Source organism: Haematobia irritans, chromosome 5, assembly GCF_050003625.1.
Source record: "Haematobia irritans isolate KBUSLIRL chromosome 5, ASM5000362v1, whole genome shotgun sequence".
In the NCBI taxonomy this organism is placed as follows: Eukaryota; Metazoa; Arthropoda; class Insecta; order Diptera; family Muscidae; genus Haematobia; species Haematobia irritans.
Window position 1 is genome coordinate 78,346,177 of NC_134401.1, and position 19,247 is coordinate 78,365,423.

Consider the following 19,247-nt stretch of genomic DNA (forward strand, 5'->3'; position numbering starts at 1 on the left):
AAATAAAACAAACTTTTCTTTTTATGTAAAAATGATTTTTAAATAAATAAATTGATGACGATATTTTTATCAAATGGCGGATATATTCATTAACTATAACACTAGTTTACATTGAAAATTTACATTTGATAATGTATTTTGATCTGCTGAATTCGAAAAAAAATTTAAAAAAAATATTGGACAGTTTTTGAGATATCCCGTTATTTTTAGTTTTTCGTTCTTTTTTTACTAAACAAATTACATCTTGAGTTAGAAATGTCCGATTATATCATTGTTGGCATTTAAATGAAAGGTATTGAGATGACGAATAAACGTCTATAATTGAATCTGTGATCTGTTAATTGGTTCAAAAAATATCGATGCATAAAGGCAAATTTTCTAAAAAATCATGTTTTACAGTAACCCTTTTCCGTGGTCGTATAGATGATACTCTAACGTAAGTAATAAGACCAACTTCATGAAAAATTTTATGTAAACTAGTGTAATTGATCATATGCTTACGACATTTTTTATAGAAATTAGGATTTTTTAATGTTGATAAATCGCTTACGATATTTTTATCAAATTGTGGATTTATTTTTATCGATATTAAACTTAGAAACCTACTACGCCCTAATTGTTGAATAGTGGATTTCTTTATCGGTTTTGTAAGTGATAAAATGCCTACAATATTTTTGTTGAATAGTGGATTTATGGACTTTGAATCTTTGAAAATCGCAGGAAAATTGAATAATATTTCATGCCCCGTTCCAAAGATTTTATCTTTACACTAAAGACTTTGGTATTGATTCTTTTTCAACTACTACATTTCTATAAATATATATGTACGAGTATATCAGGATTGGAAAGAAGAGGAGATATCAGACACTATAAGTAAGTCAAGGAGATATTGGAAATTACCAACGAAACGTCGGATAAAAATATGAAATAAAGTCGTTTTATTTGTACACTGAAAAAAAAATATTGTCGTGAGGTCAAAGATTTCATGTCTTTAAAATACGAATGCAAATTTTGCTTAGCATAGAAGACGCATTTCTCTAGTATAAAGTTTTTTTCCTTGACCAAAGGTCGATAAACTTTTCAATGAAGTCGTATTGTCCTTATAATTAAGTGATTTGATTTAAAAATGGATATCATAACATGAAAGAAAAAATGTTTGGGCTAAGGTCAACTTGACTTTAATAATTTGGAAAAAATCTTTAAATTTAATGAAATTGTCTTTAAAAGATTTCATGTCTTTAAAATACGAATGCAAATTTTGCTTAGCATAGAAGACGCATTTCTCTAGTATAAAGTTTTTTTCCTTGACCAAAGGTCGATAAACTTTTCAATGAAGTCGTATTGTCCTTATAATTAAGTGATTTGATTTAAAAATGGATATCATAACATGAAAAAAAATGTTTGGGCTAAGGTCAACTTGACTTTAATAATTTAGAAAAAATCTTTAAATTTAATGAAATTGTCTTTAAATTTGTTGTCTTTTTGCATCTTGACTACAAAGCAAAAACTCGTTCAAATATAGGACATATTTTTCAACACTTTATTTTAAAGACGTTTTTTACTTGAAATACAGCATAATTTCTACTAGAAGTCGAGTCTTAATTTGGAAAATAAAGTCGTCGTTAACTTGTTTTTAAAGGACTTTGATAGCATATGAAGAAAAAAAGCTGAAAAAGCGAAAAATTAAAATTTGCTTCCTAGAAGCAAGTACACAAAACCCGATTTTAAAAGAGAATTGTGTCTTAAAAGTATCCTTACTTGTATTCTCCGCTTCTTTGGCTCGGAATCAATACCAAATTTTTTAAAGTAAAGACAAAATCTTTGGAACCGGGTATGCTTTTTTTTCAGTGTATATAAAATTAGAATTAATCAAAAAATAGCGAAAACTTTGTACTCTATTTTTTTTAAATTTATTTTATGGCAGAATGAACTTATTAAATATTCATCGCTTTTCTTAACAAAACTATTTGAAAACTACAAAACGAGATATATTTATTTTCTTTCCAAAACCATATATATAATTTTTATAATTTTACAATTTTATTCTGCTTTTACAGATTTATATTCAATTTTAGCTGCTAAACTCGAACAGGATACCCATATTAACGCCAAAATGTATTCTTACAAATAACAAAGAGTTGTTGGATCGCTTGTCATAAATTAAGATTTATTTGCTCTTAAATTAAAAAAATTAACGGACATTTGTATATAGCTTAAACTGCCGGTTTACTTTAACTGAAAATTGTTCAGCAGTTAATTTCCTAACTGACATATGGAATAGGTGACGTGACAAATGTGTCCATAGTACAGTTTAAAATTTCGTTAGCTATCGTAGCACTATCCGAGCTTCATGAAATTGGGGTAACTCTAAAATTTCGTTCTAAATTCTCTATAAGTTAGATCATTTCAGCAAATAGTTCGTTACAGCTCAACTTCGAACTTGAACTGCCTGCGGACACAAACCGAATTACATATTTATGATTTAGGTAAATCATACCAAACGCCAACGCTAAATGGAAGCCTATTTTCCTCCGAGATTTTAGATTTTATTCATTCGCCTGGATACAGAAAATCGACGATTTCAATAATATTGAAGATTTGTTTCAGATCTTTTTGAGACCACTCGATCTCCGTTCAGTAGAATTTTTTGTTAAAGAACATTTACTCCCTTCGGGATTTATATTCCTAGTGAACCGCCCTCAGGAAATCTAATTTTGGGATCAGTCCATATGAAAGCTGAGTATATATGATTATAGATCGACGTAGAACAATATCTGTGTGGTTACTTTGGGGTGAATACTAACATAACGTAGTGAATTGCTGGCTGATTAAATGAAAAAAAAATTCAATCTTTTTTGATATAAAATAAAATCATGTACGCACAATCACCAATGAGTAGAGTGAATTTTCCCAGTTACTAAAATTTAGTGACACGTATACACCCCTAATGCCGAATATTATATTTATTTTGTGTTATTATTAAGTACTCATTTCTGTAGGCGAAGCAATTGGGGAGGTCTATCTGTGAACATGTTGTTAATGTTAGGCGTAATATTGAACTGCTCGCATTTATCTAAGTTTTCAGTTTGTTTATTTACATTCTTTCCCCTTGAAGTAAATGCATGCAATATAAACCACCCAACACCCCAAAATGAAGAGAAGTGCTCTCACCATGAGCACTAGCAGAATGTGTGGTTGGTGAAAAACAGCGATGCCACACTGTTTATTACAATTTGGAATAGAAAATCTGTATTCTGTGAACCTCAAATATTTACGGCCTTATTCATAAAAAAATCATTAACGTGCACTCTAAACCAGTGATAGCTATCACGCTCTTTTTATTCTATAAGCCTTATATAAAAATAGGTATTCATTAATCATTAATAACACTATTATAGTTATCATGCGTTTTTAGTGATCAGGTGGCAACACATGTCATTACATCTTGTCATTTTCATCGTAGTGATGAAGATCGAATTATAACCGGTTGATCTTAATAAAAATAAAGTCTCAACATTTTAATGATTTTGTGGCGAAACATAATTTTTCAGGCTAAATTAATTTATACAGAATGCATTACTCACAATATACAATAATTTTATAATTAGTCAATATGTTAGTATCAATATTAGTATTAATCGAACCGGATTGTATTCGAATATAAAGTCTATTGTTATTAAAAACACATCACAAATATAATGGAATTCATCTATTTAATTTCTCGAGCTAATTTTCGACGCATTTTTCATTAAAGTAACAAAAGGAAGTTTAAGATGACGTTAAATTTACATAATATTGGTTGGTATGAATTTTGTACGTCTATTTCTGCACTTCTCTTATTTGGATTAGTATTTTGAAAAATGGCATCAAAATAGGGTTTTTATAAGAAAAGATCGCCCATTTTATACGCATTGGCATATAATGATATACAAAATAGCATAAAACAGCGATAAATTTATAGGTTTATCAAAGAGTTAAAGAAGGGTACATTCTACAATAAATTTTTACAATTTACCAAAGACTTGTTAAAGGTTTGGTAAGCTATTAATCGTTTATGAATGCTATTTTTTACGAAATAATTTATCAATCGTTCATAAACGTCAATCAACTTTTTATGAATACGGCTGTTAGACTTCTGGTTTATTGATTTCCACAAAAACGTTTAAATTATGCATAAGGAATCAATTTGATTTAGATATTTAACATAATTTATTATTTTTTCTATTGCCGAACTACAAATTCCTTGTTTAAATACATGCACAGAAAAATTGTACTAATATTGTAACAAATATACGTGGCAACCCTTGCGTGAGATTGTGTCGTTCGATGCACTGCTTCCTAAACAATGAAGAAATGTGATAAGGCAACAAAAATTGGCGCTCATCATAGCGCTGACGATCGTTGACAGAACCCACCAAAGCGAAACACTCAGTCTACCTAACATGAGGTTCTGCTTATTCAGTTGGAATTGTAGACGCAACAAGGTGTGATCGTCCGTCCGTTAGTTCATCGTCAAAACAAACACATCAAATGTAAATACGTCGGAAATATTAAGTACCGAGCGATAAATACGTCCGTCGCGCACGCATTAACACAAGTGATTTGGGGACCCACCATGAGTGGGGGTGGTTGCTTCATGATCAACAAAACAGAAATATAAATTCCGCATAATCGCGTGTCTCGGAGTGATAAAGTGCCATTTGGAAACCCGTCAACTCTTCTTTTATCGGTTGTTTAGCGGGCAAACAAAGAAATGTACGGTTAATGCCCGCAGAAGTGGGTTATGAAAATGTCTATGTTCTAAAAGTGATAATTGAAGCCCAATCCATAGTAACAACTAAATTAAATGTGATTTTATAGGCAAGACCAGTTAAAATATAATAATATTCAAACAGTGTTTTACAAAAATAGTAATGTTGAATTAGAGAATAGATTAGAAATAGTTTGACAATTATCGAGTTATTTTATTAAAGTTTGTTTCAGGCGGATCCACATAAGATTCTTTCTTGAGAAATTTTAATTACGTTACATGTAGAAGATAGTGAAAACTAACCAGTATCACGACAATAAAAGGATAGTTCATACTCATTATTTTTGGTTGTGTGGAGCATCGTTAGTTATTAAGCTATTCATTAAACAGAAGTTTTTGTTTTGTTCCGTTCTGTTAACTGATTTTTTATTGCAAAGTGTCACTAAAACCTAAAGAGTCAATATACCAAATAATTCGGTTGTGTTAACAGATCTGGTGGCTGATTGTGGCTACAACCAACATTTGCCTGTATGAACTTCAATGCTTCAGAGCTAATATTTGTTATTGTCAAATTAGTTGTGGCAACAAATTATGTCGGTTAAATTCTGATAGTAGATTGAGCCAAATAATTCGTTTATTTTTGTCTTTGTCATATATTGGACTTATAAAGTCACCATGATTTAAGTCACTTTCGTTGTGGCCAGTAATAATAATGGGGGAAACAAAGTAAGGAAAAAAAATATATCTAATTTAGCTTAATATAGCAATTAAATTCTGAGTCGATTTAGCGATGTCCGTCTGTCTGTCTGTCTTTCTGTCTGTCTGTCCGTCTGTCTGTATATGTAATTTTGTGCACAAAGTACAGGTCGCAGTTTAAGTCCGATCGTCCTCAAATTTGACATAACGTCTTTCTTCGGGTAGAAGACAATCGCTATTGATTTTGGAAAAAATCGGTTCAGATTTAGATATAGCTGCCATATATAGTTATCACCGATTTGATCATAATTCACGTATTTATGAACCGACGTTCTTCAAATTTTGTACATCTGAATGTTTTGTCGGTCCCGTAAAAACGGCCAAATATCAGCTAAATCGGTTCAGATTTATATATAGCTCCCATATATATCTTTCCTCCGATTTGGACTTATATGACCCCAAAAGCGACAGTTTTGCCCTGATTTGCTTCAAATTTTGCACAACGAGTACGTTTAATAGTATCCTTAATTGTGCCAAATTTAGTTGAAATCGGTTCAGATTTAGATATAGCTCCCCTATATATCTTTCGTCCGATTTTGACTTATATGGCTTCAAAAGCCAGAGTTTTTGCCTGATTTGATTAAAATTTTTTACAAGGGGTACGTTTAATAGTATCGTTAATTGTACCAAATTTAGTTGAAATCGGTTCAGATTTAGATATAGCTCCCATATATATCTTTCGACCGATTTGGACTTATATGGCCCCAAAAGCCAGAGTTTTGCCCTGATTTGCTTCAAATTTTGCACAACAAGTACGCTTAATAGTATCGTTAAGTGTGCTTAATTTGGTTAAAATCGGTTCCGATTTAGATAAAGCTCCCATATATACCTTTCGTCCGATTTGGATTTATATGGCCTCAAAAGCCAGAATTTTGCCCTGAGTTGCTTGAAATTTTGCACAAGGAGTACGTTTTATAGTATCGTTAATTGTGCAAAATTTAGTTGAAGTCGATTCAGATTTAGGTTGGGTTAGGTTATGTGGCAGCCCGATGTATCAGGCTCACTTAGACTAGTCAGTCCATTGTGATACCACAGTGGTGAATTAGATTTAGATATAGCTCCCATATATATCATTCGCCCGATTTGGACTAATATGCCCACAGAGGCAAAAGTGCTACTCTGATTTACGTGAAATTTTGCAGAGGGAGTAGAATTGAACTTGAAACTTTGCACAGGCAGTAGAATTAAGGTTCTGCATATGCGTGTTTATTTTGGTTGAAATCGGTTCAGATTTTGATATAGCTCCCGTATATATCTTTCGCCCGATTTTCTGTCATATGACCACAGAGGTCAAAGTTGTTATACGATTTACGTGAAATTTTGCACAGGGAGTAGATTCAACATAGTAACTATGCATGTGAAATTTGATTGCAATCGGTTCAGATTTCGATATAGATTCCATATATATGTTTTTCCTATTTAGGCAAAACTGGCCGAAATACCTACATTTTCCTTATCAAATCGCCACTGCTAAGTCGAAAACTTATCAAAATGACTCAAATTTTCCTATTACTCTATTACACATATATAGACCAATAAATCATAAATACACTTTTGCGAAGTTGCCTCAAAATTGGTTCATATTTAAATGTTTCCTATATTTTTTTACTAACATTGTGTTCCACCTCAGCGCATTAGCCGACATAAATGTAAAAGCTATAAGTATTGCAGAACTCTGTACAGATCTGCTCAGATATACAGAATATATGTGTATGGATTCATATAGCATCCAACACATGGACGGATTTGATATGGTATCGAAAATGTGGGCTTACAAAGTGGTGAAGGGTATAATATAGTCGGCCCCGCCCGACTTTAGACTTTCCTTACTTGTTTTAATTCTACTTCTGTGAGACTGTAACATATGAGTTCTGTTTGGGTACTCGATACATTTTGATTACTATCACAAAATTTTACTGGAAGTCCGTCGTTTACATTTCCCAGTAAAAACTTGCAATTATCAGCTGGTTAATCATCAACAAATCCAATGTGCGATATATTGCGCAATTTCACATAGAAGTGTATTAGAAAATATCAATATATTTCGTTTTATTTGGTTTAAAACCGCTGAATTAATGATAAATTCGTGAAAGTGTACACTTCTTTACCCAAGAGAATAAAACCATTCTTGCTGTCTTGCAAAATTATACTGAATAACTTTTATTGGAAAATTACCCAAACAAACCTATTGTTGTCCAATTTTCGTAAATGTAAATCCATTCCATTAATAAATAACAGATTTGTTTTATCGCGCGTTTAAAAATGTTTTGATCCTATCAATACGAGTTTATTTATTGTAATTTTTTGATGTTAAAAAATAATACCACATTCAAAACTCTATTTCCCTTATTATTTCTTACATACACTGAAAAAAAGCATGTCCGGTTCCAAAGATTTTGTACACTAATGATTTTGGTATTGATTCCGAGTCAAATTTGAATTTATTCGTTTTTTCAGCTTTTTCTTCAGGAATGAAATGAAATAGCGTTGAAAAACATCTTCAATTTTTGAACGCTTTTTTGGTTTGTGGTCAAGATACAAAAACTCCGCACCCTCAAAAAAAATCGCTTCTGTAACTTATACTCCCAAACACATTTTGCTTCAAGCATATAAATTTTTGGGTATTGCCCAAACATTTATATATTTGATTTCTTCCAATATATAATATGTTTGAAAGCATATTGGTCTAAACAATATAATATGTTTGGGTAGTCTAAGTTCCAAACATTATGTATGTTTCCATCCAAATTCAATAATGTTGTCTTCCAAAAAAAACTATATGTTATTATGTGAATATATAATATGTTTTGAAACATTTTGAACCCAAAAATATTATATGCTTAGAGGAATTTTCTCCCAAAAAAGATTGTGCTCAAAAATTGTTTTCTGCCTAATTGTATATTCCCTCACATTTTTCTCACTTCCACTTGTTTTTTTAGTTCTTAGCACCTCTTTCTGTAATACAAACATTGTAGAAGAAATTATTAAATTTTATATTTTTTTTAAATTTTACCTTTTGCCGCACGGGGATTCGAACAGCGAACCACACAGTTTGTAAGCCAGCACATTACCCACTGGGCTAGGTAGCTGTTACGGTCATCAAGAGATAATTATCGTTATAAGTTATATTTATATAGTATAGCTTGCGGCGCCCACGAGACGATGCAAACATAACATTGTTTAACAACATAACATTTTTAAACATACATTTGTTGGCGACGTGGATCAGTGGTTGGTACGTCCGCCTTGCATACCAAGGGTCCTGGGTTCGATCCCTGCTTCGACCGACACCAATTTTTTTTTATTTTTTTTTTTACATATATTCCAGATACGTTCGGAATATCCCGAAAATGTGTTCAACATTACATACTATTATATTAAATTTTTACTACGAAACTGTAAAGTGTGTCTTATAAAAGACTTAAAGTCAGAAAAGAACAGTGCTTGATATAAACGAAATGGACTGAGTTCAAATCATATATTATTTTTTTATTGCAAAAATAAAAATTTTGGAACAAAAAAAGTTTTTGTATACAAGTTTGAAATTTTCGAAGAAATTCAAAAACTCTTACAAAAGAAGAACGTGAAGTCGAGTATATATATAAATATTTTTCCATCGAATCCTAAGGTTAACGATAACCATTCAAAAGCATATTATATTTATATTCTAAACAGTAATTTTACAACCAGCACATACATTTATTTTGGTGTGAACAATTGTTTGCTGGCATGTAGCACCATTAATTTAGAAATACAAATAAATATGAATTTGTATTAACGAATAATTTTGTACTTAATTTAATTCTTAAGGCCGGTATAAAGTTGGCATTATCGCGTTAAAATGGCCATGTTTACCCATTTACTTTTCTTTAATAATTTATTTTAAAGAAAATAAACTTATTCAATTGTTGCTTTGGATCATTCCCCACCATGTTATAATACAATTTACCGAAAAAAAGTTATAATGTTATTCTGGTTTTACCGATTCGAGTTTTGCCGCTACATGTTTTTCAGCACTTTATTTTAAAGACGTTTTTACTTGAAACATAACATAATTTCTACTGGAAGTCTTGTTTTTAACGGACTTTTTATAGCATATGAAAAAATCTGGAAAAGCGAAAAATTAAAATTTGCTTCATAGAGTCAAATACACAAAACCCACATTTAAAAGAGAATTGTGTCTTAAAAGTATCCTTGCTTGAATTCTCCGCTTCATTGGCTCGGAATCAATACCAAAATTGTTAAAGTAGAAACACAATCTTTGGAACCGGGCATGCTTTTTTTTCAGTGTATAGTGCCCTTTCGTTAGTTTTTATCAAGATCCCTTTAATTACCTTTGTTTGAATATTTTGACTTACTCGTCCTACGTTCCGATTTGTTTTGACGAAACAAAAAAAAATTGTGCCCGTAAAGCGAAAATGATAAACAAAACTCGTGCTCTTTTTTCAAATGTCTTTTCTCTTGGTTCCGAATGAATTTTCTCTCCGAATACTCATTTTAATATTTTTACTTAAGCATATACAATTTTTGGCGAAGTCTTATATACTTGTTTATATCCACACATAGTATTTTTTAAATCTTTAATGAAATTTTCTTTGTGTACACTTTATGACTCTTTCTAAACACATATATGTTTGTAGTCTATTTCTAAATTAATATATGTTTGTATCCAAGCATATTATATTTACAAACATTTTATGCCCCAAACATAATATGTTCTAACATATATGTCCCAAACATGTTATGCTAGTTTATGAACATTATATACTTGCACTTAAATATATTGTGTTTAAAAATTTGAGTTCCAAACATATAATTTTTACACCCAAACATATGAAAAACAGTCTTTTTCGTCCGTGCGCAAATTTAAAGACTATTTCATTAATTTTAAGAATTGTTTAGAATTGACCCTAGCCTTCTTTCATGTAAAGATAACCATTTTTAAGTTGAATCACTCAACTAGAAGGACAAAACGACTTTATCGGCTTTTGGACAAGGAAAACAGTTTATATAAGAGAAATTCACAAATGCTATTATAACCAAAATTCGCGTTCATGAAATCTTTGGCCTCACGACAATATTTTTTCAGTGTACAAAGCAATTCATATCTACTATTTTAATTTAGTAATATCATAATAACTTTAGAATATTAGAATAGCTTAAAAATGATAAACGAGTCAAATGCTTATATTCCTAATAATTTAGTGACAGTTTATCTAAGGAATCTGTATCTGTATCTACCATTAGATTTAAAGTTTACGATAACTTTTATGAATATGAAGAAAAAACTTTACAACAAGGTGTATTTGATGCAAAAATGCCCGCATAATGGCTGGAATCATTATTAATGTTTCAACTGAGCTTTGAAATATGTGGAAAACCTTATTCTGACAGCAAGACTTAGATAAAAACGCCGTTTTATCCATATTTCAATAGAAACATATCGAAAATAAAAAACAAAAGCCAAAAAAAGCTAAAAGGGTCATGAAAAAAACCAGAACAAGGCTAAAAGCTAAATGCATTTTTTCCCCGCTAAACGACTTCAAAAAAAGCCAGATATATAACTTCCGAGAAAATAACATTGTTTCGACAAACATGTTATATGTTTCAGCCGGGCTGAATCTTAAATACCCACCACCACGAATCAATTATAATAGTTTCCTTTAAAAACGCTTCGTTATAGCGGGTTGATAATATATAGAATTTCCGGGAGGTTTGATGACAGATATTCCTCTAAGAAGTCCAATTCAACCAGTACGCTTCCCGAAGATAAATTTAAAGATTCTACCTACGAAGACTAGATCAGATTCTGGATTTATAACAACCATTTTTGTTTGAGTTTTAAAGCAATCACAAACATCTCGTGTAGGTGTGCAAGAAAATAATGAACTAACGCCTTGATTTGAAATCCAAAATCTGTAGATTTTTACCCCCATTAATCGAATGATTAGAAGAAATAAAATCTGGAAATTTTGCTTTCAGTTTTATGCAATTTTCATGACCAGTGCGCCTTCTATACCCTCAAGAAGTAACATCGGTCAATATGGAGGCCTTACCAAATAGATAATTGCAGGCAAATTTGATAACAACTACGGCTAATATAAGCCCAAGGAGTTAAATCGGGAGATCAGTCTATATGCTGAAAACATGCGCCGATACACACCAAATTGGATAAAAACTATGGTTTCTAGAAGCCCATGAAGTAATTGGGGCTATATAAAAACAAGGATCGATACCTCTAGAATTCCATTAGAATTCCGGATTGAAAATACGGTTTCTAGAAGGCCAAGAAGTAAAATCGGGAGATCGGTCTATATGGTGGCTATACCAAAACATGGACCGATAGGCACCATTTTCGCCACACCTATTTGTGGCCCTCAAATATCTCTAAATATCCAATTTCAGGCAAATCAGATAGAAAATACGGTTTTTAGAAGCACAATACCCCAAAACGGTGGTCGGGTTATATGGGGACTATATCAAAACCTGGACCGATATAGCCCATCTTCGAACTTGAGCTGCTTGGAGACAAAAACGAGTTTGTGCAAAAATTAAGCATTATTGAAGGATGTAGCGTGATTACAACAGACATCCGGACATCGTTATATCGTCTTAGAATTTCTCTCCGATCAAGAATATATATACTTTATGTACTCGGAAATCGATATTTTGATGTTTTACAAACGACATGACAAACTTATTATACCCGCATCACCATTCTATAGTGGTGGGTATAAAAAGTAATCGAGTGAAATATCTGACGTATAAAATGCTCAAAGAGCAGAAAGTAGTTGATATTGCTAATTTAATTTAATCTCTGAATTTACAGGGTTTTCTATTTAAACGAAACTTATATCCGGCAGATGGTGAACATTCGTTGAAATCTTCAGGTTTTGTTTTTGCACCCGAAGTTATTTATTTTGTGTATCTTATATGATTACTGTCAATTGTGTTAGAAGGCTTATCGAACAATCAGAACTTTTGAACTTTGCTTTCGAAATTGATATTTTGATCTGCTGAATTCGAAAAAAAAATAAAAAAAATTGTTTGGAAAAGTTTTTGAGATATACCGTTATTTTTAGTTTTTCGCGTATGTATTTTCCGGCGGAAAAGGGTCACTGTAAAACATGATTTTGGAAATTTGCCTTTTTGCATCGTTATTTCTTGAACCGCTTAACTTATCACATCTCAATGCCTTTCAATTAAGTATCAACAGTCAATATAATCGGACATTTCTAACTCGAGATATAATTTTTTTAGTGAAAAAGACCGAAAAACTAAAAATAGTGGGATATCTCAAAAACTGTTCCATAAAAATTTTTTTAAACTTTTTTTCGAATTCAGCATATCAAAATACATAAGATAAGTCAACTCTAATCAAATGTATATTTTCAGTGTAAACTTGTGTAATTTGAAGCAAAAGTTTTTCTAATTAAGTAAGTTTACATGGATAGAAAAATATTTTTTTCATATGTTCTAATGTAAACATGTGTTTGAGGCTAACTTTTTTTAAACACTGCAAAAACATAATATTCCTAAATTAAAATAAAATGTTTGAGACACATATTTTAATAAGATAGAATATATTACATTTAAGACATCAATTTTCCATAAATATAATTTGTGTGGATGGAAACATATAATAATTTAGAAATTTCGGGTAAACATATGTATGTATGTTAGAGAGCGAGATATAGTCAAGAGAAAGAAATATAAATGAAAACCGAGAGGGCTGATGAAACATATCAAAACAACACTGAGAGGGAATCAAATGAGAACAATTGGTAGCGTGTATGTTGTTCCTGTGCTTGTACACCCTCAAAAAAATCGCTTCTCTAACATATGTTCCAAACATATTTTGCAGGAAGCATATATGTTATTGGATATTGCCGAATTATTATTATGTTTGTTTTATGTGAACATAGTATATCTTTGGAAGCATTTTGAGCCCAAATATATTATATGCTTGGAAGAATTTTCTCCCCAAGAAGATTGTGGTTCTTGGCACCTTTTTCTGTAATACAAATAATGTTGAAGAAATTATTCAATTTTATAATTTTTTAAATTTTACCTTTCGCTTGGACGAAGAATCGATCTGGGCTACGTATATTCACCAATAGACAATTATCGTTATATGTTACATTTATATAACATAGTTTGCAGTGCCCACAAGCCGATGCAAACAAAACATTATTCAACAGAAACATATATTTTTTGGCCACGTGGAGCAGTGATTAGTATGTCCGCCTTGCATGCAAAGGGTCCTGCTCCACACTGTGGAACAGGGTATTATAAGTTAGTGCATATGTTTGCAACACCCAGAAGGAGACGAGATAGACACAAGGTGTCTTTGGCAAAAATGCTCAGGGTGGGTTCCTGAGTCGATATAGCGATGTCTGTCTGTCCGTCTGTCCGTCTGCCCGTCTGTCCGTCTGTCCGTGAACACATTTTTGTAATCAAAGTCTAGGTCGCAGTTTTAGTCCAATCGACTTCAAATTTGGCACACGTATGTGTTTTGGCTCAGAATAGATCCCTATTGATTTTGGAAGCAATCGGTTCAGATTTAGATATAGCTTCCATATATATATTTCGCCCGATATGGACTTATATGGCCCCAGAAGCCAGAGTTTTACCCTAATTTGCTTAAAATTTTGCACAAGAAGAACAATTAGTACTATAGTCAAGTGTGCCAAATTTTATTGAAATCGGTTCAGATTTAGATATAGCTCCCATATATATCTTTCGCCCGATATGCACTAATATGGACCCAGCAGCCAGAGTTTTATACCGATTTGTTTGAAATTTTGTATTAGCATAACACTTAGTCGTATAGTCAAGTGTGCAAAATTTGATTGAAATCGGTTCAGATTTAGATATAGCTCCCATATATATCTTTCGCCCGATATGGACTAATATGGTCCTAAAAGCTAGAGTTTTGACCCAATTTGGTTGAAATTTTGCACAGGGAGTAGATTTAGCATTTTAGCTATGCGTGCCAAATTTGGTTGAAATCGGTTCAGATTTAGATATAGCTCCCATATATATGTTTTTCTGATTTCGACAAAAATGGTCAAAATACCAACATTTTCCTTGGTAAATCGCCACTGCTTAGTCGAAAAGTTGTAAAAATGACTCTAATTTTCCTAAACTTCTAATACATATATATCGAGCGATAAACCATAAATAAACTTTTTCGAAGTTTCCTTAAAATTGCTTCAGATTTAAACGTTTCCCATATTTTTTTTCTAACATTGTGTTCCACCCTAGTGCATTAGCCGACTTAAATTTTGAGTCTATAGATTTTGCAGAAGTCTATCAAATTCTGTCCACATCGAGTGATATTTAAATGTTTGGGACAAACTTTTATATATAGCCCCCAACACATTTGACGCCCGACTTTAGACTTTCCTTACTTGTTTTTTATTGGAAAAATAACAATTTTGTAATAAAAGTTTGAAATTTTGGAAGGAATTCAAAAACTCTAAAAAAAGAAGAACGTGGAATCGAGTATAAACATACATAAATCATTTTATAATATAAACATAAATTTATTTAGGCGCGAACAGTTTTTTACTAGCATTTAACACCATCGCTCTAAAATGCCTTTTATTTTTCTTTAATAATTCTTTTTTTTTTCAACCAAAAAAGTCTTTAAAATAAAGTGTTGAAAAACATGTCCTATTTTTGAATGATTTTTTGCTTTGCAGTCAAGATGCAAAAATGTAACAAATTTCAGACAATTTCATTAATTTTAAAGAATTTTTCTGAATTATTAAAGTCAAGTTTAACTTAGTCCAAAAATTTTTTCTTTCATGTTATGATACCCATTTTTAAGTCAAATCACTTAATTATAAGGACAACACGAATTCACTGATAAGTTTATCGGCTTTTGAACAATGAAAAAACTTTATGTTAGAGAAATGCGTCTTCTAAGCTAAGCAAAATTTGTATTCTTATATTAAGGACATGAAATCTTTGGCCTCACGACAATATTTTTTTCAGTGTACTCTTTTTAGAGTTATGACAGTAAAATGAAAACAGGGGGAAACAGTGAAAAATAAACAGTAAGATCTATAAAAACAAAGTTTAGTTCCTCTTTATTAATAAGTAGTCCAAGAGGAGTTGACGGATACTTTCGAAAATAAAAGCGGGCATTGAGTTCGAGTTTTTCCGCTAAAATTATTTCTCATTTTGGCGGCAAAACTTGAACCGGTAAAACCAGAATAACATTATAACTCTTTTCGGCAAATTGTATTATAACTTAGTGGGGGATGATCCAAAGCAACAATTGAATATGTTTATTTTTTTTAATAAATTATTAAAGAAAAGTAAAAGGGTAAACATGGCCATTTTAACGCGATAATGCCAACTTTATACCGGCCTTAAAAGTGAAATTAAGTACAAAATTATTCGTTAACAAAAATTCATATTTATTTGTATTTCTAAATTAATGGTGTTACATGCTAGCAAACAATTGTTCATATCTAAATAAATTTATGTGTTGGTTGTAAAATTATTGTTTAGAATTTAAATATAATGTGCAGTTGATAACGATGTGATGATGACGATAACCATTATCGTTAACTTTAGGATTCGATGGAAAAATATTTATATATGTATATATAAATATATATATATATACGTTAAAGTCGTATGTGTTTGCAGAAAGGCTAATTTTTGGTAAAAACTAACATGAAAAAGATGAAATAAACTTGTTTTATTTGCATTTGTATACTTTGATCTAAACAGACCTTTAAAATAAACAAAAACAATCTGACAAACATTTTTGATTTAAAGAAGTCATCTTTAAATTAACTGAGATATTCACTCAAAATCCTTCATAATGATAGATTAAAATTAAAAAGTAGCAACACCTACACCCTCAAAAAAAATCGCTTCTGTAACATATACCCCAAACACATTTTGCTTCAAGCATATATATTTTCAGGATTGGTCCAAACAAAATAATGTTTGTATTGTTCAAACATATTATATTTCACCTTAGGGCATACACTGGTAGTAAAAAATGTTAATGAAATTTTCTGTGTGTGGATATATTTATAAGGTGCCAATTGGTTACTTCCATTATTTTACTTGCATCATACTCTCTAGGTCTCTCTTTCTAAACACATACATGTTTATAGGCTATTTCCAAATTAATATATGTTTGCATGTAAGCATATTATATTTACAAACATTTTATGTCCCAAACATAATATGTTCTAACATATTAACATATACGTCCCAAACATGTTATGCTAGTTTATGAACATTATATGCTTGCACTTAAAAATATTGTGTTAAAAAATTTGAATTCCAAACATATAATTTTTACACACAAACATATGAAAAACAATCTTTTTTATCCTTGTATTTCGAAGATTTTGCAGGATTAGATTTAAAGCTAGATATTCCTCTAAAGATTCTTTTTTTTTTTAATAAAACGCATCTTTGGCTCGGAATCAATACCAAAATCCTTAATGGAATGTCAAGTAAACTTCTTTGAGTGTAACCTACAACTACCATTGTCGGATACAAAATTTTGCTAGTGTGGCGCCCTTTCTCTCTGGGTCAATATTAGCCAGATTTCTACTCTGCGTGACGTATTGACTAAAAAAACTTTTAAGAAACTATTTCCGATAGCGGTTATATTAGCAATTTAAATTCCCACTGATATGGACTATACAACAGCAAAGTTGAAACTTCCTATCTACAATATAACTCTCTATTATGAACATTTTGTTTGTGTGGTTACTAAAAATTTCATCCATTTCCCTATTTGACTTTTTAAGCTTCTCGAAGCCGGAATTTTCACTCAATTGGGATGATATGTTCAATTTGATATTCGTTGGAGACGCAGTATATTCACAGTATATTCCTATCTCATGAATTAAACTTAACTCGAAATTGATTTCGTGTGCTTGTTTACCTATAGACAAGTATATTATCACAGAATGTCTTGAAGCTCTTTGAATTTTATTTCATTGCGATGTAACTTTTTACTATAAACGAACATATTGTTGTTATCAAATAATGTCTACACTCCTATACATTTCAGCAAACTAAAATCAAGAAATTACACTCAAATGAAAAAAGTTAGTAATGCCAAAGTTTGTGATAGCTCGAATAGGCCTTATTCAACTGTAGGTTAGGTTAAGTATAGTGGCAGCCAGATATTTGAGGCTAACCTAGACTATTCAGTTCAGTGTGATACCATAGTGGTGAACTATTCAACTGTGGTTCGACTCTTTTTTATATTCAACGATAAGAGTTTTAATCTATTTCACACCCATAGAAAAAATCATGGACGCGTTGTCAAAACAAAGTTTAAATATTATTTTATTGAAAAATATTTTTACACATTTTTTGTATCGTTTTTTAATTCTGCACATTGTTATGACTACTAATTTACACGTTTTTACTTTTACTCTAAAATTACATTACAAATTTATCTATATATACATCTGACATTTTTTTCGCAATTGTGACTCGAACCAGAATTGTCTGCTCCATACGCGTCAACAGTCGCCTTATCACATTGCACCAGCGACTGGGTTGACACAACAACGTCTAACGATTATTGCAAAACTTTTATGGCCATAGAAAAACGAACGCCATTCATGAAATCGCTAAAGTTCACGGACGAAACCGTGAACATTCCGTTTTGATTTTTCGTTGAACGTTTCCGTTTCATTTTTTACCGTCGCTCTTGAAACATATTTAAAGTGATCATATTCTTTCTCTGCGTGTACAATTCTAGGCCAATAACAAGTATAATAGTACAAATTAAGGAGTTGTTTTTTGTTTACCATTTATCGAATATTGTACGCCAGCCTAAAAAAATCAATGAATTATGATTAATTCATATCACTATGGCCAGCATACTTCAAGTTGTTTATCTCAATTATAAATTTAATGAGTGAAGCAAACGTACACTCACAGTTATTCCAAACGAAACAAACAATACAAATAAATAAATAACAGTAATAATTTAAAATGGGAATAGCTGCAAGTAACTTTATAACCCGATAATTATTTAAAGTGATCGTAGCCATTTCTTTTTCTTTTTTAAAATCATTTATTCTAATAAATTTGATTGCAAAATCGTCTATGAAATAGATAAACCAGGCATATGAGTTTTTAGATAAAGAAGTTTTTTTTTTTTTTGTAGATGGTGCAATGGTTAACATTCCCACCTTTTATACAAAGTATCTTGTAGCACTTACTAATTCGAACGTCATTTCTGAATAGTTTACAACTTTTCTAAGAATACAAGGGTTATATGAATCGCTACCAATACAAAAAAATGTGGTACTTTATTTTTTCATTTTTTTTAGTTCATGTCGTTAGATTAAGCAAATATAATAATATTTTTAACGAGAGTTAACTAAATTTCATAAACTAAAATAATTTTAAATTGAAGTTATAAATAAAATTTTACTTTTTCCTGAGTAGGTTAGGTTAGGTTGGGTATAGTGGCAGATCGATATTTCAGACTCACTTAGACTATTCAGTCCATTGTGATACCACAGTGGTGAACTTCTATCTTTTCGCTGAGTGCTGTCCGATTCTATGTTAAGCTCAATGACAAGGGATCTCCTTTTTATAGCCGGGTCCGAACAGCGTTTCACATTGCATTGAAACCACTTAGAGAAGCTTTGAAATACTCAGAAATGTCACCAGGTGGGATAATCCACCGCTGAAACAAATTTTGGTGTTTGGTCGAAACTGGGTTCGAAAC

General features: G+C 31.2%; 1 protein-coding gene across 8 annotated transcripts in view; it reads left to right on the forward strand.

The window, feature by feature from the left end:
- The first annotated feature begins 4,444 nt into the window (after positions 1–4,444).
- Positions 4,445–19,247, forward strand: part of ZnT41F (Zinc transporter 41F) — an 89,454-nt gene continuing 74,651 nt past the window's right edge. For 5 of the 8 annotated variants that reach the window (XM_075310237.1, XM_075310238.1, XM_075310239.1 and 2 more), the window contains exon 1: positions 4,445–4,755. The gene's annotated coding sequence lies outside the window, so the exon portion shown is untranslated. Of the gene's footprint in view, positions 4,861–4,894; positions 4,911–19,247 lie in introns of those variants that run through there. The other 3 variants (XM_075310240.1, XM_075310242.1, XM_075310241.1) reach the window with 3 other exon arrangements.